A 22,758-nucleotide genomic window follows, 5' to 3' on the forward strand; every position below is an offset into this window, starting at 1 on the left:
CCTCATATCCATTTCCAAGTAAAATCCCAAAAATGAAGGACTTTGAGCATCTTTCAGCACAACAGTATTAATGTCTCTTTTCAGTTTTTACTCCAAATGAATTATAAATCATGATATTATACTCTTACAAGTGAACCGAGTTGCACGTCCCTTAGGCCATGTGTTTATCCTGTATAAAATAATTTGAAATTAAGGCGAGTGAACATAACCTGTGATTCAGGTGACTACCGCTAAATGTTATAATTGATACATCTAGAATTTGGAAGATGGTTAATTACTTTGCCCACCCAGGCATTCATTTTATGCACAACCATATTGTAACACCTCGTAGCTTCGGGCGAAAGTTTGACTCATAAGATGATAATATAATGGAACCAATATGAGGGTTATAGGGAGTGTTTTGAAAACAATTAAGTCATAAGAAATGTCTTTGGGCAAAGAAAAGTTGGAAGCCACTCTACGGGACATGTTTGCAAGTGAGTTTATAGAAGGTCTTACTTCCAACGACCATAACCCCTCTATTAATTTGGAATTTCGGAAAACTTTCTTAATGAAAGTTGTAGCCCTTTCAAATAGATTTCCAACAGTATATTATGGGTCTTGAACAGAGCTATGTACAAGCAGTTATGCCTATTTTACCGAACACTGTGCAGAACCGACACCCGTCGCTTCTCGGGGCGCGTGAGAGAGCGGCGATGGCCCCGCTACGCGGACCGATCGCGCAACTCTGAGTTTTTAGCTACATAATGTTGCGCGATGCACCCGCATCGCGGACCCATTGCGAAACAGGTCGATTTCGGGTCAAAAGTCGGGTTACACGTTTTTTTTTTTGTTATATTTGGGATTTGGGGTTTATTTCCCCAACACCCCATTCACGAAAACTCACCCCAAATTCAGAGAGAACAAGTCCTAAACTTCAAGAACTTCCAAGGTAGGTTTTATCATGATTCTAGGTTGAATTCAAGTCCCTAATCCCTTTCTAACTTGAGTAAACTCTTCTAATCCATAGAGTTAGGATTGGAACATTATTGTTGGATGTGGAAACCCTAGAACCTGAATTCAAGAGGATTGGACTTCAAAAAGGTAATATTTTTACTCTCTAATCATTTATAGTTGTGAATTGATGAGTTCTAGGGAGAATAACAAATGGGTTTGATAAAGAGAATTACATGAACTATGCTAGAGTTTTTGGATTGTTGACTTGGGATTGTTGTATTCATGTGGTGTTGGGAATAAAATAGACCCGCAAAAATAATAGTCACGGTATTAGTGATAAACGCCGAATACTAAGTTATGGTTAAATCAACAAGAATAAAATGCAGCAATAATGACATCATGATTTTACGTGGAAACCCTTCTGAATAAGGGAAAAAACCACGGCTAAGAGGAGCAGCTGATATCACTATAATAAGGAATTTTACACTGTGTAGTCACGAGTAGAAATACTCCAAAGACCACTACACACTCAAAAAGAAAAACACTCTTTTGATTTTTTCCACCTCACTACAATATCACTCACACTCTATTTTTCTTCACAGACTATTTTCTTACAGTCTATGAAATACCTCACTTTGCTCTCACTCAGATGTATTGTCTGAGATTTTATGGTGTGTTACAAATGAACCATAAGCTGTCTATTTATAGGAATGAATTTCCTATGATGAGGTAAGCGCTTACATAACGACTATGATGAGGTAAGCGCTTACACCATGACTAAGATGATGTCACGACCCAGCTAAGGGCCGCGACGGGTACCCGGGGCTAACAACCGAGCACCCCTCGTTCTATTACTCATCTTACTCATTTAATGCCTTTTGATCAATTTATATTCAAATCATAAAGAAATCATCCTTCGTTTGAAACATAAACACTTTTATAGACATAAGCCTTTAGGCTATCAAAATAATATGCATGTATATATATATATATATATATATATATATATATATATATATATATATATATATATATATATATATATATATACATAATGGCAACCTCGGGAGACCACATAACCCACACTGCGTATCTACGAGCCTCTACTGGAGTGCTAGACATAAGGACTGGACAAGACTCCGTCATGCCCAAAATACATATACATAGATATATACACAAAAGTATAAACTCGATTAGCACCTCCGGAATAATGGAGTGCCCTGAAAATCTGTTGATAGCTCCTATAGGTCTGCGCCGTCTCTCTGTCTACCTGTGGGCATGAACACAGCGTCCAAAGAAAACGGACGTCAGTACGAATATTGTACTGAGTATGTAAGGCATAACAATGAAAATACGTCAATGAGATAAAGGAAACATCAATAAGGAGAAACTATATATGACTGTCACGTATAGAAGAAATAGCACATGCTAACTTACTTCATATCCATCATCATATCATATATTGCTGCGGAACGTGCAGCCCGGTCCATACATCATCATATATAAATATATTGCCGCGGAACGAACGGCCCGATCCATATATCATCATATATTAATAGATTGCCGCGGAACGTACGGCCCGATCCATATATAATATAGTATGTTAGTGCCGAGGAACGTACGGCCCGATCCATCACCCATATATCTCGCGTCCGGGATGATATCATAAGATACCAAATGATCAGGTGGCTATGCGTCTATAGCGCCTCACCTTTCCCCATGTCCCCTATGTACATATACATATCATATACGCATATAATATACGTAGCATGCATGAGAGCCCAAGGAAAGTTATGTTTCTATTGGAGTGACGTAAGGTCGGTAACCTCCGATTATATTATGGAATAATTGTCATAACTTTGTCTCACCTTGAAGGAACAACTATTATAAGGTGAGACTATCAATGAAGGATGGCATTAGGAGAACATAGAATAAAATCATAAATCTCATAAGGCGTCAATTCATATACTTTGGAATCTTTAAAAATAGTCATCATCCGTGAATAAAATTGAGAAATCAAGAAATAGCTCAACATTCTTTTATTGTCATTGAAATCATAACTTGGAACCTTTAAACATGAAATCGTTCTCATCGTAGTCATCATATAAAAATATTCTCATCTTTGGCATCATTGTAATCATGATAAAAATATGTCCATCATTGTCGTCATAAGAGCTTACAAAATCGTAAACCTTTGTTTTGCAACGATGCAGGCATTTGGAAAACATTTACGGGTTATCAAGAAAGGAATCATGCCTTGGAATCATAAACTTCTAACTTTTGAAAACAAGGAAGTTCTGGAAGCATTTATGAAGTCGTAACCTGGGAATCATGCCTTTGAAGAAAGGAGCGAGCCTTAACATACCTTTGTCGTTAACTATGCTATCGTTCGCTTGATTTCCTTTGATGTCACGTCTCTACCTTCAAGAGAGAATTCGCACCATCGTTAGTCAATCGACGAGAAGAACGCGCTACTATTTCTAGGGAAAATTGGGCAGCGTTTCCTTTGTTTCTACTACTTTTCCCATGATTCATTTCAAGTACCAAACATTCATAACAACACTCACAACATCGTATCAACAATCGTCATTTATTTACATTTACCACATTCCACCATTTTTCTCCAATCTCTCCACATTTATGGGTTTTAGCTCATTATCACATTTTCTCATACATCACACCTATTTCATGGTCTACACGTCATTTATAACATAATTATATTCCCAACTCATCAACATTCATCTAAAGTAGCACTAGGAGAAGCAAGCAAGGAAAAGTGCCGCAGCTAAATAAGAAAGTTCTCCACTAGTAGAGAAATAGAGGACTGCGAAACAGGACGAACTAAGTCAACGGAAGGTGAAGTCATGGAAGTAAACAAAGATAAGATCACAGGATAAGGATTCAAAGATTTCAATAAAGGAAATGGACATTTAAGGAATTAAGAGATCCGCTTGATTGATAAATCGAAATGACGGATAATTGCGTCAAACTATGGGAAAGACGTATTAAGTGAGAATCGGGCAAAGGCTAAAAGTAAAAGGAGAAACCCAAAGAAAACGATCAAAGGACATTGTGTTTGATTAGATCAAACGGGTGACAATGAAACCTCCTAGAACAAGCAACGATGGCTCTTATTGGAAAAGGAACAAATGAAGGTTATAGACAAAAAGAAAAAAAAAGAATGACAGGATCTGAATACGCTATATGACTAAGAATCTTGGTTATTCTTCGACGAATCTAGGAATTCACCCCTAAGTTATTAGCCGAACGAAGGATTAGAAACTTTAAGAGTAAATTGAAGGAAACTAATCATTAAAGAAGAGGTTGGAGATGTTTTTAATATGAGTACATGAATTTCCATTAGTTAGCGAAGGGCCAGAAGTCCAATTGAAGGAAAGAGAAATTAAGCGAGCTATTTCGGTGTTAAACCAGTTGAAAGATAAAGTACCGCAAAGATTAATTCGACTGCTATAGAAAGAAAAGGATGCTAAAATATGACCAGTCTCGAGGTTATTTTAAGGGAAGAAGAATGAGAATAATTCAACTCCAAGAAGACAAAGGCCTAAAATATCTGTGGAACGTAAGGAAGATACGTGGAGATCGAAAAGAATAAGAATTCCTGAATAAAAAGGAAGATAGCATCAAAAATTGGATAAAAGTATGTAGTAATCACGGCATGAAAGGGGCATACAAGAATGTGGACAATGAAAGTGGAAGAGACAATGAAAGCGATAAAGCATGGAGAGTTAGTGGACAGACAAGTAATAAGAAAAAGGGATGACCTTGAGTACAGGCATAAATCTTGGCTGCAAAAGAAGAAGTATAGATTGCATAGTTTGGATAAGTTCAGTTTTAACGGGCAAGTAAGACTGCAAGTAAGTAAAGTAAATACTGACAAATATGGGTAAAAACATTGATATCTACCTCGGAGCAAACTCTGCCTCAACATTCGAGGACGAATGTTTTAAGAGGGGGGGGGGGGGGGGGGGGGAGGATGTTATACCCCGCATTTTCAGAGCATGAGTATGACATGTACCTTACCATAGTAATGGAGCGTCGGAGACGTCCCATGATGTTTTGAAAGGCACAAGCCATGGAAAGTACGTAACAATGAAGAAAAATGGTGAATTATAATCTCGTAAGCCGTAATCGGGAAAGAGTATTTTGAAACACAAGAACATGGCCATTATTAGTATAATAAGCGATAAATATGATGTATGGAGAGTTTCGGAATATTTTGAGATCGAATAAATTGAAGAAAATAAGTTCGACGAAAATTTGAGAAATGCTGGATGAATTTTTAGTCAACTTTGGAAGGGTATATCTCCATGTATATTTGGGTTTTTAAGGCGTTTCAAAAGCCTAAAATGAATTTCGTCGACTCTATTTTATAATTCAACAAACCGCTCGTCGATAGGACATTGGAGTAGAGAATTATAGACGTTATAAACTGAACTGTCGATGCAAAAACAGCACTGCTACAATACCGTAGCTACAGTGAAACCGACCCAACTTAATATAAAAGGGGTTAAAACCCCATTTTTCATCATAAAATCTTCCAAAAAGTTCCAGAATTTTCAGCCAACTAAAGGGCTCTTAAATCTCATATAAAAGTGAGAATTTTGGGCAAATTTCAAAGTCTCGGAGTACTAATCGAAGTCCGAACAACACGTAGACGCGATAATGATTTCATTTTGTGTTAGAGTAGCTTGGGAACAAGAAAATGATGAAGATTTTGCAACCTTCATAAAAACAAGGTATGAATCATTAAATCCTTCTCTTTACCAACCTTGATTAAGGAATATTTGCAAGAAATAAAAGTTGTAGTTGTTGTGTTGATGTTTTTGATTTATTGATTGAGGGTTGAAGAGAAATTTGGATGGAAATACCTATATTTATCTTGTAGGATGTTGGGGATGTTGTTATTGATGTTGTTAGTATTAATTTTGGCTTCTTTACAGAAATAAAGTTATTAAATAGTCGTATCGCAAGTGGATTGGTTGAGAAATTTGAAAAACAATGTGTGGGCTGTTTTATGGCATATGTTGGTGTTGGGAATGATATTACTACTATTGATATTGTTGGTTATTGAATTGGAATTTCGGGCGAGGCATATAAATAGGGGAAATGCTGCCCGAATTTCGACAGAATCTAAAAGGATTTTAATTAAAGTTTCGAGACGAGCGTATGATGAAAATTCTAATAATATTATGAATGGTTATATATGTAGATTACGAGGCTACGAATAATCTCCAGTGAATTGCAAGATAGGAAGTAAGTTGAAAGTCGAGAATTATCTTCCAGGTATGTTAAGGCTCGTCCCTTTTTTTTTTTTTTTTCAATGGCATGATCCCTAGGTTCTAATTTCATAAATGTTTCCATATTTTCCTTGTTATCAAAAGTTAAAAAGTCTAAGATTCCAAGGCATGATTTCCTTCCTAATAATCCATAAGTGCTTTCCAAAATATTCGTATTTTCCAAACCAAAGTGTGTGATTATGTGAGCTCTTTTCCATGACAATGATGATGTCACAAATGAGAATATTATTATGATGACTATGATGAGAAAAATCTTATGTTTAAAGGTTTCAAGTTTACGATTTCAATAACAATATGAGAACGTCGAGCTATTTATTGATTTCTCAATTTATTCATGGATGGTGACTTTATTTCTAAATCTTCCAAAGTATATGAATTGATGCCTTACGAGATTTATGATCTTACTCTATGTTTTCTCTTAATGCTATCCTTCATTGATAGTATCACCTTATAATAATTGTTCCTTCAAGGTGAGACAAAGCGACGATGATTATTCCATAATATAATCGGAGGGTACCGACCTTACGTCACTCCGATGCACTTATAGATTTTACTTGGCTCTTATGCATGCTTTATATATATGTATGTATTTTCTCACACCGCGCCGTGCTATAGTCGGCCGGGCAGGCACGTAGATGTGCACACCATTGCAGTGGGCATGTTATGATACTGCCCCGGACGCAGGCTAATGATGATAACACCGAGCCTTGATGGCCAGGCATGATATCATATATGACACCGCGACTTAATGGTCGGGCATGTTACTATGTATATGTATAAAAAAAAAATTAAAAGGCTAAGCATGCATGACATCCGCCCTACGAGGCATTCAAATGTACATGTTATCTCTCTTATTCCTTGTTACTTTTCATATCTATGTTATGTTGTTACTCATGCCTTACATACTCAGTACATTATTCGTACTGACGCCCCTTCTCAGTATATATATATATGTTAGTGTTGCGGAACGTTCAACCCGATCTATATATGTTAGTGCCGAGAAATAGACAGCCCGATTCATAAATATAATATGTTAATGCCGACGAACATACAGCCCGATCCATAAATATAATATGTTATACATATACATAATGTAAATAACATGCATAAAAACCCAAATGAAAGCTACAACTTTATCGGAGTGACGTAAGGTCGGTAACCTCCGATTATCTTATGGAACAATCATCATCGCTATATCTCACTTTGAAGGAACTAATAACATCAGACGAGATCAACAACAATGAACAGAATCAAGGAAATCATGAAATAAGCTCAATGATCTCATGTTAGCATTAAAACCATAACTTTGGAATTTCTAAAAAAATAATATCATCATCATCATTATCACCATAAAAGCATTCATCTTTAGCATCATAAAAAAACTCTCCTAAATCATAAATCTCTATCTTTTGGGAGTAAGAACATTATGGAGGACATGTATAGGTTCATGAGAAAGGAATCATGCCTTTGGAAAGAAAGGGACTAGCCTTAACATATCTTGGAGCTTACTTCTCGTCCTTTTCCAACTCGTTTCCTATCTTGCAATTTACTTGAGATCATTCGCAGTCTCGTAATCTACATATACAACCATTCATATTATTTTTAGGCTCGTCATCATATGCTCGTCTTAAGCTCTTAATTTAAATTCATTTAGAATCTGTCGAAATTCGGGCAGCATCTCCTTTGTTTCTATGCCTAGCCCGAAATCACAATCCAATAACCAACAACAACAACAACAATACATAACATCAACAATAATAAATAACAACACCAAAATACTCCATAAACATTCCACACGATGTTTATTCTTCAATTTCTCCATCAACAGTTCATTATACGATCATTTAATAACACTATCTTCGTAAATAAACTGAAATCAATATCAATAAGGGAAGATTCATACCTTGTCCTCGCTAGATCAACAGTATCCTCAATACTCTCCTTGAATCCAATCCAACTCCATCGCAAGACAATACTATAATCGCTACTACACGTTACCCGAACCTCGATTAATACTCTGTCGCTTGAAATTACTCAAAATCCTCACTTTTATATGATATATAGGCCCTCATATGTTTGATGAGCTTTCTAGAGCATTTGAGAAATTTTTATGAAGAAAAAATGGGGTTTTGCCCCTTATATAGTGTGCTAAAGTCAGTGGCACTATAGCAGCAATGTAGCAGTGCGCTCTGCTCTGCCCGCCTAACTTGTAACGTCCATAATTCTCTACTTCGATGTCATATCGAAGCGCGGTTTATCGCGTTGCAAACTAGACTCGACGAAATTTATTTTTGGCTTCTGCTTTACCTCAAAACTCCTCATATACTAAAAGATATTCTTCCTCCAATTTGGACCAAAATTACCCTTCATATTTTCTTCAAAATTCCAACAAATTTAATTTCCTTGATTCACTTTCCCTTCAATCCTTCCATAGCTTATTATATGAAATTAAACCCCCATAAACATAAGATAAGTGCATCTAATCTCATGTATCCTTGGAGGTAACTCCAATGTCCATACTTAAAACAGCCAACACCTACGAATTTTCACGTACAAAACTACGGGGTGTAACACAAAGATACCCAAAGATACTTATTTACATCTTACATTCACACTCAGCCCTTTTTTTAATTAACTCTAAGTCCGGTCGGTTAACCATTATTAATGGATCTTAAAGGATGCTTAATACATTTCGTTTAGATTAATTGAACCCTTACCTAGAATCCCATAAGTTTAGCAGTCCATAAATGTATTTTTACTTTAGACAATTATTTTAATTAACTTTAGGTGTCCTAATTCCCCATAATAATTAGGTGGCGACTCCTTAACTTTAATTAATCCCGGAATTACTGAAATGTTGTAAACCATTTTGATTCCGGTTAAAAATCATAGACGTTTTTTTAGAACATCCCAGATTTCCTTTGCCGTTTTGCAGAAGACAATGAAATTATGCTCTTCTGACCCAAGACTGCGAATAAGGATTTTCTTGGCTTTGAGATCCTTTTGTATGGCTTCTTTATCAATGTCACTGAGTTTATTCTTTTCTTTTGGATCTGTCTTTTCTTCAGCCTCAAACTCCTTGACAACAACATGAGGACCATCACAAATAATGTACCACAATTCAGGGTCCTCTTTCAAGATAAAATCCCGCATCATAAAATCCCGCATCCTTGACTTCCACCATTGATAACATTTTCCGTTGAACCTTGGTGGTCTTGTGATAACTTCTCCTTTCTCCATGTTTGGTGAACTAGCCATGACAAGAATCCTTTCTAGGTATTACCCTTTTAGAGAGAACCTACTCTGATATCAATTGATAGAACCTATGAGTTCACCCTTTTGGTGTTCACCACCTGAGAGATCACCAGAACAGTCTAAGCGACCTGGTCCCTGAACTGTTTTCACAGATAATAATGGAAGGAAAATGATACAAGATATTTATGTGGAAAACTCTTTGCTCAAGGGATTAAAAACCACGACCTACATGAGTAGGATTTCCAACTTCACTAGACTGAGCAATGTTCAGATTAAAACCTGTTGCAACCTAGGAATTAAACTCTTAATTCCTCTCCCTTATAAATGCTCTATTGTAAGCAACTCTCGACTACCTCTAGACAAACAAACTAATACACCTTGCCTTCACTTAGACAAGCGTACTACTCAAAGGTTAAGAGGTTGAACAGCCCACAAACACCTTCTGAGAATTTAAACTAATACACCTAGACTAACTCTAGCATAGCGTATCTCTCAAAACTTGTAAAGATAACCTTCTTACAAGCAATCCCCTTGGAATTCAAGCACCTACAAACAACTTCTTAAAAGAGAAGAGTAGGTTTACAATTTATAGAACAAAGAAACAAAGACTCAATAGCCTAAGGACTTAAAGCATCTTTAATTTAGGGATCTGGTCCTTTGGCCTATTAAGGCTTATTCTTGAGAGCACCTTGATAGGGGTGGCGACTGCACTGGAGAAAAATATATCTTTTTTGATTTGGAAGTGTTAGGTCAAACTAATCTCAACATGTTGTATATATATATAAGATCAATGTAGAGAGCATGTGAGAAACATGTGATCATGGATGGTGGATTTCCAAGGGCTAGTATCTCCTAGCACACATACAGCTGTGATGCTGTAGTTCTGTAGAACCGTGCAGCAGCTTTACCAGCTGTCATGTTTCGTATAGTGCTCAGGGGACCTGATTAAGGACCTGGTCCTTAGTGTGTTTATCAAATCATCAAAACTACAACATATCATAACTCATCAATAATCCTCAACGACACATGAAATTAAGAGAAAATCTAACAGTAAGAATAAATAAATGATTCGCTAAGGGGTCGTTTGGTTTAAGGTATAAGCTGGGTTATCCCAGCACTAATTTTTATACCATGTTTGGTATAAGGTATAAATTAGTGCTGGGATAAATTTATACCTTGTATCAAACATGGTATAAAAATTAGTGCTGGGATAATCAAGCTTATACCTTCTTAACCCACTTATAGTGGGATAAATTAGTTCCGGGATTATAATCCCGGGACTAATGGTTCCTTAAACCAAACGACCCCTAAATGTAGACAAAGAAAACCAAACTGTTATAAAAGAAAACCAAACTATTATAAAAGAAAATCTAACAGCAAGAATCAAAGAAGTAACTCAAATGTAATATGCATAAATGTAGACAAGAAAAAACTCACTATTTACTCTAGACAAGGTACCAACTACTAGCATAAAAAACAGTAACAACTACGCCTTAATCCCGAGCAAGTTAGAATCTCTCCTTTTAATCATCTCTGACCTCAGTTAAGCAGATGGCTGTACCAAATTAAATCATGACAATAGGAGATCCTCTTTCCCAGACCCCACTTGTGGGATCAGACTGGATATGTTGTTGTTGTTGTAAGAGATCCTCTTCATGCAAAAGAGGCTGTCCTTGTGCGGTACAAAAGATACTAAGTTCCTCATGTTCCTTCCGTTGACTGTCTTCATCACTCTACTCTTCGTGTCATAAATGTATACACTAGAGTTCTTCTTATGCTGTAGAATCAACACTTCACCATTCCTCGCTCCAGCAACAGCAACAAGTTTCCCAAGTTTTGGCATTCTTCTCTCATTCTGTTTTGCTGATTTGTAAATGTATAGACAGATATAATTTGTCAACTCTGCCACTATCGTATGTTTCTTGGACCAAACTTGCCCTCGGAAATCTTCCAGAACCCAAACATCCATTTGCATCTCAGACTCACTGTTGATAAAAGAAAGAAATCCATCCAACTTTACCAATGCATAATTGTTCGTTTTATTAATTACTTTACCATGTTTTGGAAGATTGGTTCTACTGAATCCTCCCTCTTTTACTTCCATTGAAATGAAATATTCACTTGAATCAACATACCAATGCAGAATCCTTCCATTTATTGACACTGGACTCTTCCAGTGAAATTTAACTGGATTGAATGGCCGATCATTTAGATCTTCCCACGGACCAGAAACTCGTTCCCAGTGTTCATCAGCACCGCTCAGATTAAATATCTCGAAACCATAAGAATCTGTAACAATATGCACTATTTTATACTGTTTTGTCGAAGAGTCAAATGCAAGTGATGCACCACAAGCTTCATGTACGCAACCTGAAGGGCATTTTGGGATAGTGAACCAGAACTTTGTTGCTGGATTTATCACTTGTAGCTTCCCATCACGCCTTCTTGGCTCATTCATCAATAGAAATCCATCACAACTAGAATGAATCTCATGTAATTGATTTAGTCCAAGTTCACGCGATTCACATTCAAGTTCTTTTCCAATCTCTATCAACTTTGTTTTCCAATGCCTTCCTGCTGCTGTCTGTATCACCAATTCTGATTTTGATTCCATGAAATTTTGCTCAATGAAAAAACTTCTTGAGAAAGTTTCTTTCCATGTTTTGCAGCCAGGCATGGCATTCTTAAAAATATATCTTGGTGGAATCTTCACTAGGATGTTAAATATGATACTTTCTGGATAATTAGAAAGAGTAATTATCTTCTGACTCTTTTCAACTTGTTTCATCCCTCTGCTTTTTTTTTCTCCAGACTTGTTTTCCTTTAAGCTCAGCATCTGTTAAGCGAATTCAATGTCATCAATTTCATCCATCATTCTTGTAGCGCGTACACCAGAAAAGAGCTCTCTATAGGTTTCTGAAGGAAATCAAACTTAATATAATTAGAGAAACAAGGGGTTAGCAAACTAAGTTTCATGACTTGAACAATTAAACTCAATCAGGCTATAAGCTATTGGACAAATTAACAATGGAATTCGATACTCCAAATATATGAGTGCAGAAACAAGGGAGAGAAAAGCATACAATTTACAGAAATTCAGTTAGCTATGTGCTTCTATAACTTCATTTTCAGTCATGAGCTAGAGTGATTTGCATACAGATCTTACACTCTGAATGAATATTTATTATCTAGATCGAACGGGGAGAAGTGCAACATGCTTCTACATATTTCTCATACTTGCTATATTAACCTAAACCTTTTCTGCTACTTCCAAGTTCCATTTTTTTCATCTGAGCAAGTAAAAAATTTGACACCAAGATAGAACGTGCTGTTTGCAGGCCCAGGGCTGGCCAAAGGGCCAAGCCACTAAAGCGGGGGCTTTAGGCCCCAAAATTTTGGGGGCCCCATTTTTTTTTTTTTTTTCATACGATGTTCGGTACTTATATTGAATTTCCCGATTAATTCGATTTCGAGGCACGCAAGACAGGTTAAAGAGGGAAGCACTCCCTGGCAATTATTTTTCTTTTTTTGAGGCTCGAACCAAAGACCTCTAGTTAAGGGAGGATGAGACCTAAGTATTACCTACAATAGATTTATAGGTTAATTTTTCTTTTAAAAAATATTGTGTAGAAAAAATAAGGCCTCTCGTTAAAGTTGGCTTTAGGCCACCGATCTTATTGAGCCACCCCTGTGCAAGCCTCCTCGGAGCATAGTGCCGAAAGACAAATAATCGATTTGTTATATCCAAGGGTCCACCCTAGTTAAATCAAAAGAAAGAAACTCAACAAGATGAATCATGAAAAAATCTGTAGATTTTGTTGTACTTCTGGCGCAAAATTGTATATAGAATATATATACTCTTCGATTCATCTATCAGAGTTATTTCTTCAGCGGAGGTCATAACTACTCAGAGTACTCCAATTAGTATTGTTGTAAACTCCCACTTGTACTGCTTGACGTGTAAAATCTTTGTTGTGCTAGACTCTTGCAAAGTATTTGCCATAGACAGTTGGGGTAAATATTCATTGTCTTAGTGCAGGCAGAGGAAAAATATGAGGTACGCTATTGCTTAGTCTAGCTTTTATGGAAGCTTAACAATTTATGGAACAACTGCCTTCTCCTTCCCTTTTTTGGGGAAGAAAGGTGGGATCGGGACAAAATCAATGAAACGAAATAAATCCGAGTAAATAGAAAGAACAAAGTAAAGGATAAATTTCACTCTCACCTTACAGAGAGGGCTATAATTGTAATTGTGAATTGAAAGATTTCACATTAAAAAACTAAAAATAAAGAACTTGATTCAAAAAGTCGAAAAAAGTAAGTAATAAAATGATACAAAGTTATATTCAAATCACTACTCCCTTTTGGTATTTTCTTAATTTATTTCCTTTAGCTACAGCTGCTCTTCAACTTTTACTGATGCAGCTTCTTCCCATGTCAAGATTTTCTCTCTAAGGAGAACGCATAGCCCACAATAGTTAGTTTAATTAAAAAAAATTGGATCAATACTATTTTGGTTGTATTTAATGGTAACACTATCATATCACACGCTTCAACAAAAAAAATAAAACAATAACGATATCAAGGTAGAGACAAGTCAAAAGATTACTACATCTTATTGAGGCATAGAACAAGCCCTTTCAGAGAAAATAAAGCTTTATCTTCTATTATTAATATTTGTATAGCCACACAGAGTATATGAGAATATAATTTATTAACTAGTGAATGAACATCTTACTACTACAGCAAGTAGCAGAGTTCATTACTCAAATTGTCAGTCAACTACCCGAAATTATCTAGTAAATCATGTTTCTTTTGTTTATAAGAAAAAAGTCACTTAACTATGTCTATATCACTCAGAAGGCCACTCAACAGGCCAAATACCTATTTTACTCTCTAAGCTACAAATCTTTGTTGTTTCTATCACATATCATAGAGAAACCAGCAACCGAGACTGAAACGTCGATCTCCATACATGAATCAACTAACACATAGAAATACTGACTGAACATCGTCCAAAAGAACTCATGCATCAAGTAACACAAAGAAGTACTTGCTTTATAATATACTTAACCTTAGTTTAGCAACAAGTAAACATAACAAAAATTTGATCATAAGTTAGTAGTTTTTTCTAAAAAGAAAATTAGAAAAAAGGTGTATGCCATTGAGGCCTAAAAATTTGGATGATCACGACCAACATTACACTAATAAACATCAGGAATCAAAAACTTCAAGCTAATCATACTTCAGACTTATTGGTTACTTGCAATTTGCAAACTGTTACGTCCCGTATTTTTATACATTGGGATAACCCGGATTAACTATGATAATTTAAGGCCAAGGTTATTCCGGGATTTGAAGTCGGGACTTTTGACCATTTGATTTTATTCGGAGACATAAGTTATATATGAAATTGTTGGTATTTGAACACTTAGGAGAAATTGGGACCACAATTCATAAAATTGAAATTTAAAATGTGGTGCAAATGCCTTGGTGGCCGTGTGAATTAAAAAGGGGTCCCACACATTGTGTGGCCAATTTTAATTGGTCCAACACATTGTGTGGGCCAAAGTCACTAAGAGATATTTTGGTATACTTTTAAAAGATGAAGACCAAGTCTTCTTTTATCATTTGGCTCATTTTAACACTTAGAAAATAAAAGAGAGAGAGAGAGCACCAAGCCATGGAGGCTCTCGGCTGAACCAAGGGAAAACCAACCCCATTTTTAACTTCCCTAAAAATTATTTCCTTGGTGTTAACCCACTATATTGAGGTCCCTAAGTAGCGTGGAAGAGTTGTTTGGGTCATCCAACCATTAGTTGTACCCATTTGCAAACCCTAGCTATTTGGTGGATTGAAGAAAAGAGGTATGTCTTGCTCTTGTTTTTGTGTTGTGAACGTTTATTTCATGTTGTAGTATGCTAATATGGAAGAAAATCATGAAATATAGAATGTTGAAGTTGGGTCTTGTGTTTGGTATGTGGGCCGTGTGGGGTGTATGTGTGTGTTGTGGGATTGAGTTGATAAATTGATTCCTTGTAGCTTGTTATTTGTTGTAGAGTGGAGAAGAGAACACAAATCGTCAATATATGTATACATGGATGTAATGTAGCCGTGTGTAGCCTTAAATGTTTGGTAATGGTTATTGTGATGACTTGGAGGTTGGAAATGAGAATTTAATGTCCCAAATTGACCTAGTAAGCGTTGCGGACTGATTTGGGGAACTTTGTGTATTGAATGAAATTCGTATATATAAGAATCATTAACATATGTATATGTGTGGTGTGGACGAATGTGAGTTTTATAATGTGTCGAAGATCGCATTACTACCGCTTAGTATTTTAGTTGTCGTCGTCATGAATTCTAGTCTTGAAATGAACATTTAATGACTTATGATTGATGTGAGATTGTGCGGGCTGTTTTGAGGCTTATCGTGCGTTGATGTAATTGGTATATTATATGAGAATAACATCGTTATATTGTGAATTGTTGAGACAAAACATGACTTGAAATTGAGGAAAAATGAAAAGAGGCCTGCTCTCAGTTAGGGGGCTGGTTTCGGCCAGCTTGGAGAAAAAAATGTTGGATCGTTGAAAAAATTATGTAAATGGTTTAGAAGTCCTCTAATATTGTGGGAAAGGATTCGGGTTAGTAATCGAATGTACGTGCGATAATGTGGCTTGAATGTAAACCGTTGAAACGAATATTTGGAAAGTTGATTGAAAGATGTAAAAGAGAGCTATTAATGTTGTTTTGCCTTTCAAATTGATTATTGATGTTGCTAGGTTGGTTATTGTGGTTGTTGTTGTTGTTATTTTGAGCGAGATAAATTCTCGGGATGGCCTATTTACAGGGGAAGTGCTGCCGAATTTTCTGTAGAATTTAATGATTAGTTTGGAATGAATGGCTTTAGTGCCCTTAGCTAATGTTTGGTATTCGTGGCGTAATTGTAGACCTTGGGGAGCCCGAGGAGTACATTCGGGTTAGCTTTAGATTGGCTATCTTGGAAGTGCGTTCGAGGTATGTAAGGCAACTTCCTTTCTTTTTGGCATGTCTTAGTTTTTATAGGCTAAATTAGAGCCTTAAGGAAACTTTCAAATCCGAAATCCGAGCACGTTATGATCCGTATATGTTCTTTGGCACTCTTATGTATGATTTGATGAAATATGAACCTTTATGTATTTGAAGAATCGCTTTTCGAACTTTGCGCAAAAAGGTTTCCCTTTAAGGAACTTCGAAATATCCGAATGTCATATCTTTCACATAAATGCTCGGATTGCTCCAATATATTTTTATAAAAGTTAGCATTACGTATAACGAGTATGTTTTCCATAAGCGGGCCCGACTTGGGTAAATTCCCATCCGTGTGTCCCGCGACTTCCTTTTATGAAATTCGGGAGATTTTGAAAGAATTTGTTAAGACTATTATTCAATTTTCAAATATGATCGTTTTGCTTATGTTTGAATTTATGATATTGATTTTATGCATATGACTACTCACGACTCCATTCGTGCATTTTGTTATTCCCTTCGCTGAGTCCCGGGCCGGTTCTGTTATCGTGCGCGCTTTGATATACTCCGGAGTTATGCTGTGTTATGGTTCTCCGAGCTACTCGCTAATGAGGGTCGGGTTCCACTTATGTTTGGTGATGTGTTGTATATGGCGTTATGTTGTGATGTGATATGTGACGGGGGTACGGAGATTTAAGCCTTTCTGGTGTTATGCTGTGTTATGGCGCCATCGACGGGCGGGCGACCATATTCTTCTGTACCCTATGCATGACTTGCATATTTTTGACAGTAAACAAATTTTGATATGTTGGATTTGCACTTATGTTTGATACTTCCTTTTTGTTTATGTCTCAGATTTGCTTTCTGTACATTCTGCTTTGCATACTCAGTACATATTTCGTACTGACCCCCCTTTCTTCGGGGGCTGCGTTTCATGCCCGCAGGTACCGACGCACAGTTTGGTGATCCACCGCTTTAGGACACCCCTTTTGCTGTTGGAGTGCTCTTCTCCTTTCAGAGCATACCTTTTGGTATATCTTTTGTTCGCTATGTTTGTATATATTCGTTCAGGGGTACGGCGGGGCCCTGTCCCGCCATATGATTCGTTTGGTCTGTTTAGAGGTCTGTAGACTTATTTGTGGGTGTGTGTGCCTACTTCTGTACAGCTGTGTCCATATGATCTCTTTCGTTATGGCAGCCTTGTCGGCGTGCATTTTGTATATGTTTTTGGGTCGTTGTGCCCTTTGATAGCCTTGTCGTCTTTTGATATAATTGACAGCCTTGTCGGCTTTTGACGTATTTGATAGCCTTGTCGGCTCTTCGATATATGTATATGTATATATTCGTGTTGAGACGGCATATAGCATTTTTGCCGCATATACTATTTGGATGTGATTCGATATGTACATGTATTTCAGGGTGCCTAAGTAGGGCACTAGTCACGGCCTACGGAGTTGGGTCGTGACAGAAGTGGTATCAGAGCAGTTTGTCCTTGGGATGTCTACAGACCGTGTCTACTGGAGTTTTGTTTATCGGTGTGTTGTGCACCACATCGATAAACATGAGGCTACAGGACATTTAGGGAGTCTCCTTTCTTTGAATCTTAGATCGTGCGATAGAGCTGTACTATTAGGATGATTCTGTTCTGATCAGTTGTTGTTTTTCTTTCAGTGATGCCTCCGAAAATGGCGACGGCCGCCTAGAAGAAAAAGGGCGTGGTAGGAGAGACCAGCCGGGCTCAGAAGGGTACTCGGACCCTTGCTCAGATGATGCGTGATATTGCGTCCCGGCCAGCAGACTCTGCTACGTCTTCATCATCAGAGGAGTCTGGAGCAGCTCCACCATTAGCTCCAGAGGCTCCAGCTCTCGCGCCTCCAGCTCCTCAGCCAGGGGCGGAGGATAGGACATTGAGGGAGGCCGTACAGTTATTGACTACTTTGGTAGCGGGACAGGTTCGCAGACGCGGGCAGAGAGATGATGATGATGATGACAGGCGTGATATCCTGAGGGTTCGTGACTTTCTGACATGCCGTCCCCTAGAGTTTTACGGTTCTAGGCCCGAGAAGGACCCCCACGACTTTATTCGGGGGATTCGGCGTTCATTAGATCTGGTTAGGGCTTCAGAGACCGAGTCTGTTGAGTTAGCCTCGCACAGATTACGAGACGTTGCTGCCAATTGGTACGAGTCTTGGGAGCTGTCCAGAGGTGAGGGGGCTTCCCCAGCTACTTGGGATGAGTTTGTGACTGCTTTTCTCTGCCACTTTCTGCCCCCGGAGCTACGGCGGGCAAGGGTTGATAGATTTTTACAGTTGCGGCAGAACGGCCGGATTGTTCGCGAGTATAACCTGGAGTTTGATTCTTTGGCTCGATATGCCCCTGCTATAGTAGCGGATATGGCTGACCGTATGCACCGGTATGTGATAGGATTGGACAACTACTTGATTGACAGTTGCATGACGATGGCGTCACAGACAGATATGGATATCGCCCGGTTACAGGCCCATGCCCAGGGTATGGAGGACCGACATAGGGCCGATTATGCTGGTAGGGATCGAGACAGGAGGCCGCCCAAGAGGGCCAGGTCCGCGGGGTATTCTGGAGATTCTCGAGGCGGGCAGCCTCAGCAGCAGTCGTCGGGCAGATATTTTCCTCCGCCAGGCCGGGGTACACAGTCAGCCGGCAGACGATTTGACAGTGCAGGACCATCTGGGGCCGGTCAGAGCTCCAGAGCATCGGGTTCCCAGACAGTCAGGGGTTCCGGCCAGTCCAGACAACCCAGGCCCCGTTGTCCTTATTGCGGTAAATCGCACCCAGGGGAGTGCTACCGAGCCACGGGAGCCTGTTTTTCTTGCGGCCGTCAGGGCCATATTATGCGTGACTGTCCGATGGCGAGTGGTTCTGGTAGTACAGTTCAGCCAACGGGATCAGCCGCAGGTTCATCTTCTACTCCCTCAGCTGTGCGCCCTGCGGGGCGAAGTATGCCGGTACAGGCAGGTCGCGGTCGGGGCCGTGGCGGTGTTTCAGGTTCCAGCGGTCCTTCGAACCGCATATATGCATTGGCTAGCCGCCAGGATCAGGAGGCTTCGCCAAATGTTGTTACAGGTACTTTACTGGTTTTCTCCCGATCTGTGTATGCATTGATTGATCCTGGTTCGACTTTATCATATATTGCTCCACTTGTTGCTAATGAGATTGGGATAGAATCTAAGCCAATAGAGCCTTTTGAGGTAGCTACACCTGTAGGGGATTCTGTTATAGCCAGACAGGTTTATCGAGATTGTTCTGTTATTATATCTGATCGTTGCACTAAGGCTGACTTGATAGAGTTAGATATGCTTGAGTTTGATGTTATTATGGGCATGGACTGGTTAGCGTCATGTTATGCTAATGTTGACTGCCAGTAGAAGGTAGTTCGTTTCCAGTTCCCAGGGGAACCAGTCATAGAGTGGTCAGGTAGCACAGCATCGCCGAGGGGTAAGTTTATTTCATACCTCAAGGCTAAGAAGATGATTCAGAAGGGTTATATTTATCATTTGGTCCGTGTTCACGATACTACAGCCGAGGCACCTACTTTGCAGTCAGTTCCGGTTGTCAATGAATTTTCAGATGTATTCCCAGATGAGCTTCCGGGTCTTCCGCCTGAGCGAGAGATAGACTTTGCTATTGATTTATTGCCAGATACGCAACCCATATCTATTCCTCCGTACAGGATGGCACCGGCAGAATTAAAATAACTGAAGGAACAGTTGAAAGATTTATTAGAAAAAGGTTTCATCAGACCTAGTACATCGTCCTGGGGAGCACCAGTATTATTTGTGAGAAAGAAAGATGGGTCACTGCGGATGTGTATTGACTACAGGCAATTAAATAAGGTGACTATTGAGAATAGATATCCCCTCCCCCGGATTGATGATTTATTTAATCAGTTGCAGGGTGCCAAATATTTCTCGAAGATAGATCTGCGTTCGGGTTATCACCAGGTACGGGTGCGGGAGTCTGATATTCCGAAGACTACTTTCAGGACCCGGTACGGGCACTATGAATTCAGAGTTATGTCTTTTGGGCTGACTAATGCTCCAGCGGTATTCATGGATTTGATGAATCGGGTATTTCGACCTTTCCTTGATATGTTCGTGATTGTGTTTATCGACGATATATTGGTTTATTCACGATCAGCAGAGGAGCATTCTGATCATCGGAGGACAGTTCTTGGTACTCTTCGGCAGCAGCAATTATATGCTAAATTTGATAAATGTGAATTCTGGTTAACTTCTGTGGCATTCTTGGGGCATATTGTCGGAGCAGATGGTATTCAGGTTGATACGCAGAAAATTGAAGCTGTATAGAATTGGCCTAGGCCTACTACACCTACAGAGGTACGCAGTTTTCTGGGGTTGGCCGGTTATTACAGAAGGTTTGTAGAGAATTTTTCTTCTATTGCGGCACCATTAACAAAGTTAACTCAGAAGGCAGCGAAATTTCAGTGGACTGATGCCTGTGAGCGCGGCTTTCAGATGTTGAAGCAAAAATTAATTACAGCTCCAGTTTTAGCCCTTCCAGAAGGACCAGACGGGTATGTGGTTTATTGTGATGCCTCTGGTACGGGCTTGGGTTGTGTGTTGATGCAGCACGGTCGAGTCATAGCCTATGCTTCCCGGCAGCTCAGACCGCACGAGCAGAATTATCCCACACATGATTTGGAGTTAGCCGCAGTTATTCATGCTTTGAAGATTTGGCGGCATTACTTATATGGGGTCCACGTTGATATTTATACGGACCATAAGAGCCTCCAGTACATTTTTAAACAGAAAGAATTGAATTTGCGACAGAGGCAGTGGTTAGAGTTGCTGAAGGATTATGATGTCGATATTCTCTACCATCCAGGGAAAGCTAACGTTGTAGCAGATGCGCTTAGTCGCAAGTCCATGGGCAGTTTGATTGGTGTGCAGTCTGATAAGAAAGAAATAGTTCGTGATATTCATCAGTTAGCCAGTCTTGGAGTCCGCTTAGCCGATTCTGGAGATGCTGGATTTCTGTTCGAGGATTGGCCGACTCCTCTATTCTGGGTGAGATAAGGCAGCGTCAGTATGAGGATCCTGTTCTGATTCAATATAGAGATGCAGTCCGTGAAAAAGAGCAGACCCCGTTTTAGATTACATCTGATGGAGTACTATTATTCAGGGGCAGATTATGTGTACCTGACGTTGCGGGACTGCGACGACAGATTATGGGTGAGGCACATCATGCCATGTATTCTGTTCACCCAGGGTTGACGAAAATGTATCATGATCTTCGATGTCTGTATTGGTGGGACGGTATGAAAAAGGACATAGCAGAGTTCGTTGCCCAGTGCCCTAATTGTCAGCAGGTGAAGATTGAGCATCAGAAGCCCGGTGGGCTATTGCAGGAGATGGAGATTCTGACGTGGAAGTGGGAGATAATTAATATGGATTTCATTGTAGGCTTGCCTCGCACTCCACGGAGGTACGACTCCATTTGGGTTATCGTTGATCGGCTGACAAAATCAGCCCATTTTCTTCCAGTTCGGACTACCTACACAGCTGAAGATTATGCCAGGCTATATATTAAGGAGATTGTGAGACTGCACGGAGTTCCTGTGTCTGTTATTTCCGATAGAGGTGCCCAGTTTACAGCTAAGTTCTGGAGATCATTTCAGGAGGGATTGGGGACCCAGGTGAGCCTGAGTACAACATTTCATCCTCAGTCCGACGGACAGGCCGAGCGCACTATTCAGACATTGGAAGATATATTGCGGGCCTGTGTTATTGATTTCAGGGGTAGCTGGGACGATCATTTGCCACTTGTTGAGTTTGCTTATAACAACAACTACCACTCCAGTATTCAGATGGCACCATATGAGGCTTTGTATGGCAGGAAATGCAGATCTCCGATCGGTTGGTTTGACGTGGGTGATACTCAATTAATTGGTCCAAATGTAGTCCAGCAGGCGGTCGATAAAGTGAAACTGATCCGAGAACGACTATTAGCGGCCCAGAGTCGACAGAAATCTTATGCTGATAAGCGACGTCGACCGTTAGAATTCCAAGTTGGAGATTGGGTGTTCCTGAAAGTATCACCTATGAAAGGTGTTATGCGATTTGGCAAGAAAGGAAAGCTCAGTCCGAGATATATAGGGCCTTATCTGATAATTCGTAAAATAGGCAAGGTGGCCTACGAATTGGATTTGCCAGCTGACTTGGGAGCGGTTCACCCGGTA

This window comes from Lycium barbarum, chromosome 3, assembly GCF_019175385.1.
Source record: "Lycium barbarum isolate Lr01 chromosome 3, ASM1917538v2, whole genome shotgun sequence".
Classification (NCBI taxonomy): Eukaryota; Viridiplantae; Streptophyta; class Magnoliopsida; order Solanales; family Solanaceae; genus Lycium; species Lycium barbarum.